The following is a 4,790-nucleotide window of genomic DNA, read 5'->3' as shown; positions in this document are numbered from 1 at the left end:
GATAGAACTTGCTTTCCATCTACTCAAGCAGTGCTTATTTCTTCAGAGCCTGCTCTGCGTGTGTGCTTGCTGTGTGTGCTTGCATGTGCATACATGGGATCTGGACAAGGCAGCTACATTCATAGTTTCCCATTCGTTGAATTGGTACGTAGTATTTGTTTATTGAATGAGCGTATAAATCTGCATTTAACGTCTTCTGGCCTCCTCTTTAATGTAGTTAAGAGTGGTAAAAGTACAATTCTTTAGGGCTGCTTATTACATAAAGATTGAGTAAATGGAATTGCGGCATTATGTTTTTTGAGGCAGGAAGCTCCTGTTTGGGGACCTTAAGGCCTTGCTCTTAAACCATGCTCTTGGATTATAAACACTTTAGAGTAGAGATGGTATCACGTCTCCTGTGACACATATCCTCTGGCTCTGTGCTTTGTCCTTTAAAATGCATTTGTTAGGTTTCTTAGATGAATAAATGAAGTCTTAGACATGTGAATAATTCTGTTTCTTAAATTCAGTGTGTGGGGATTTGTCTATGTATGTGGAAGCAATGGTCACAAGTCACAGACCCTTTGCAAAAATATTTTTCTAGAAACAAACATCTAGTTTAAAAAAAAAATAAAAGGAAGGAAAAAAATCAAGTTTAGAATCATTTGGAACAATCTCAACATGTAGGAGGCTGAGGCAGGAGGATCACAGTGAGTTTAAGGCCAGCCTGGGCTACAAAGTGAATTCACGGCCAGCCTAAACCGAGCAGTACTCTGTCCCAAAAAGACAAAATAAATGAATGAATAAATGAATAAAATAACAGGGTCAGGAAGGAGAAATCTCACTTTTCAACAACCTTACTACAAATGAAGAATGACATCAATTATTTTCTTTACAAGATTTCAAATAAGTAAAATTAATGAGTTTTTTTTTCCCCCATTTAAATCGGCCCCCTGGAGATAGGCATGGTGGTAAATGCCTGTCATTCCAGCATTCAGGAGGCTGAGGCAGGAGGACTGTCATTTGTTCAAGGCCAGTTGGGCTACATAGTGAGTTCAAAGCCTGGCTGAACTACATGGTGAGACCCTGTCTCAAAAAAACTAAAAATAAATAAACAAATAAATAAATAAATAAAATATAGCACCTATATTGGACACAAAAAATTTATACAGCCAAAATAACCGGGGAAAGAGAACGGCTATGATATCCTTCATAAAAGAAATATATTCAGTTTTGAAAGCCAAGTTCAATTTGAACAGTTAATCAACTCATGGGGCTACATATGGCTTTAAATTTGTGGCGGGCATACATTTAGCTTTTAAGCATTTTTAGTGTTAAAAAAAAGTTATCAATGGTTAATTTAGTTTAACATTCCTTATTTAAACAAGAACATGAATCAGTGCAATTCCAAAATTGTAAAGAACTTTCAGGCTCCTTCAGTTTACTGATAAGGACCGAGCATCTCAAGGCCAGAACCAGAACCAGAACCAAGCTGATGGCTTTCTGTGTCAATAACCACGAAATTCTTTATGAGGTAAAGACAGCTGGACCAAATACATAACAGATTTACTTTCCATCAATCCTTTTCAATTCCTCTCCCAACATGTCTTAGGTTGATAGATTTAAACTTAATGTCAGATTTTAGCTTTGTAAAACATATAACTTGATCTCATCTATGAAGACATTTAATTAAGTAGGTTAAGAAATTTTATTGTCCCGCTGTATTTTTAGAGAAGAACATAAGTCTGTAGTCTAATATTTACTCTCTGCTTATAGCTCTATTAAAAATGTAGTGAGACTGTGTTTACTGTTTTTCCTGATGTTTATTTCAGATGTTTATTTGTTTGGGCTATACCAAACAAATTCTTTGAATGTACAAGCCTATTATCTTTTAATTTTCCTAATTACTTTGGACTCTTATATAGTTGGCTTGCACTATCTTTCATGAAAATTGGTACCATGAATAGATTAGTATGAAAAGATCTTTTTCTTTTCATTGTTATTCTATACAATTTCCTTCAGTTTCTGAGTATGAAGGTAACTTGGTCATCAGTTAGGAATTAATTGTTAAACATATGTAGTACCAAACATACACACACACACACACACACACACACTACTGTTCTAGCCACAAAAGTGAGATAGGGGCTGTCTCATTTTAGTAGGGAGAGAAAAATATTAATGAAACAGTTGTACAAATAAATATTGCAAAGTACCTTTAGGACTTAGGGAGGTCATTTAGTATCTGTGATCCTCAATTTCCTTCTCTTGTGCTTTCAGGACCAGTATCAAGTGGCCATTACTTTAGAAGCCCACATTGATGATATTCCTCACCTCAGCACACACATTCACACACATGCACAGTAGGTATATCTTCTTATTGAAAATTATTTGTCACTTTTATTTCATCCCACTCACATCACTCTGTGACATTCACCTTATATGAGTTATTCTGGAATATTACAACTGAGAGAAATTAAAATCATACGCACTTTGACATTTCACTAGGCACACCTTTGAGATCTTTCATAAATTATAATAAGCCTCTAAAATGAACATGAAAAATAAAACCACAGTATTATTCTTGACATAGAAACATCCTCACTTAAAAAGATTTTGTTTTTATTCCTTAGTTATAAGGCCATTCAGCAGAATATAAACTTGCTTATATCAAATTAGGGTACTTTATTTGCAGATCCAAATTAAAACATATTGCTCCTTACTGAGTCTTTTCCAATTAGAGAACCATTTGTGCCACAGAGCAGAATAGCCAGAATTAACAAGGAAGGAGCTCTTTCATCAAAATGATTATTTATACCTTTCTTCTATATCTTTTATAGATCTTCCCAATCATTGTACATATAATTTTGTTTTCTGAAGGAGAAACATACACTTAACCTGATTTACACAGATACTATAAAGCATTTAAGAAAAATCTGAGTGATGTTAAATGAAAATGTCAGTTTAAAACAAAACAGTAGACAACATCTTTTGTTAGTCTTATTAACTAAGCTGGGCATAAGCTGACCTAGTAGAAAAGGATTTACCAAGGAGTTGATGATAAAAATGATAGTCATAATGCTCATCATCTTATATTCATGTATCATAGTCCATCAGTGAATGAGCCTTAATTTACTAAGGCACAACCCTCATGTTGGACACTTTGAGTGGTTTCCGTTTTTATATAGTATAAATTACACTGGGATAAACATTGTCAGGCATATGGCATTTTAAAATATTTTGGATTATTTCCTTAGGATAGATTCCCAGAAGTAGAATTACTAGGTTAAAGGGTATGAACAATTTTATGACTCTCGAAACCCACTGCCAAATCGCTTTCCAAAAACGTTGTATCAATTCACAATGCCACCAGCAATACAGGAAAGGGCACTTCTCACAACAGTCTCACAGGTATTTGGCAAGAGTTTCTGGATTTGTAAATTTTGTGGGCAAAGTGCAGTACTTCATTTGAATATACATTTCTTAGGCTTCTTAAAGGGAAAGATGAATTTTTTTTTTTACATACAGTTTAATAACCTTGAATCTCTAACATGTCCTTTATGATATTTGGATAGTTTTACAAGCCTCTCTCCAACTACCTGTGATACACACTCATCCATTTTGGCTAGTCTATTGTTTCAAATTGGTGTGTGTAATAAATATTGGGCTATTTAAGGATTTGATATTTTACCTTGTCAAGACATGTTTTCTGGTTTTATTTCATTTAAAAGTGTATCATAATTTCACTCTACAGTAACTTTTCAGATTATTCTCATTTTTTCCAAGAAATGACTTTTTAAGAACTTAACTCTTGAGCTCATCATTGGGTTTATTTGGATATATGACACAAGGCATGATTCTATGTGATCTTTCTGTATTGGTAACTAGTTACTTCAATGTCATTAACTGCAATTTTTCTGTTATAGATGTAGTCATATTTGTTATACCAGAAATTATCTAATTCTTTTACTTCTTTCCCAGAGCTTATTGTCTTATTTAATGTGGAGTCTCCTCATGTAGTTTGTTTGGGTTTATAAAATGGCCTTTTCCATTTTTTTCTTATATCAACCTTAACACTTTGACAAATTCTAAGATAGTACAAACTTGTATCTCTTTTTAATTTATAAAAGAACGTAAAACTTGTTAAACTTGAATAGTATTTATTTTCACCAAATTTGTGTAACTGAATTTATTTACATCTTTACCCTCTTGTTTATAATTGTTCATTAGGGAAAACTAGAAATATATTGGACATACAAGAAAAAAGGTTATCCAAAGGCATCTGTAATATTACCCACATTTTGGAGTCTTTTCCTAACACTTCGTCTTGCTAGCTGCACAAATACAGCACATACTCATGAGGATTTGTAGGGTGCTTATTTTGTGATAGAGCCTTGCTAAGTTCTATTTTCACAGTGAATAAAATAGGCAAAATTCTGTACTCATTAACATTTTATCATCATCTGTTTTTACAATTTTGCTTCCTTATTTTTTCATAGCTATAAATTTTATTGTGTGCATAAGTTAGTGTACTTCTATTGTTAGATATTTCCAATTTTTTAATTTTATTTTTTTTTCACATTTAGAATGTTTCTTTAAATCTCTTCTTGGACTTTTGGTTAAGATCAAGTGTAGAATGTTTCCTTAAGATACATTTTCCAAAATTCAACAAATATGTTCAAGATTGCGATTGTATTTAGGGCTTTTTGATAAAATTTACACATTGCTTTTTTTTGTGTGTGTGTATTTTAGGGAAGAGTCTAGAGGGTGTTCAGGCTCTCACTAAGAGATCAGACTTGTAGTGATCCCAC

The sequence above is a fragment of the Octodon degus genome, unplaced genomic scaffold, assembly GCF_000260255.1.
Source record: "Octodon degus isolate 3935 unplaced genomic scaffold, OctDeg1.0 scaffold00025, whole genome shotgun sequence".
Taxonomy (NCBI): Eukaryota; Metazoa; Chordata; class Mammalia; order Rodentia; family Octodontidae; genus Octodon; species Octodon degus.
Note: the sequence above shows the minus strand (reverse complement) of the source record.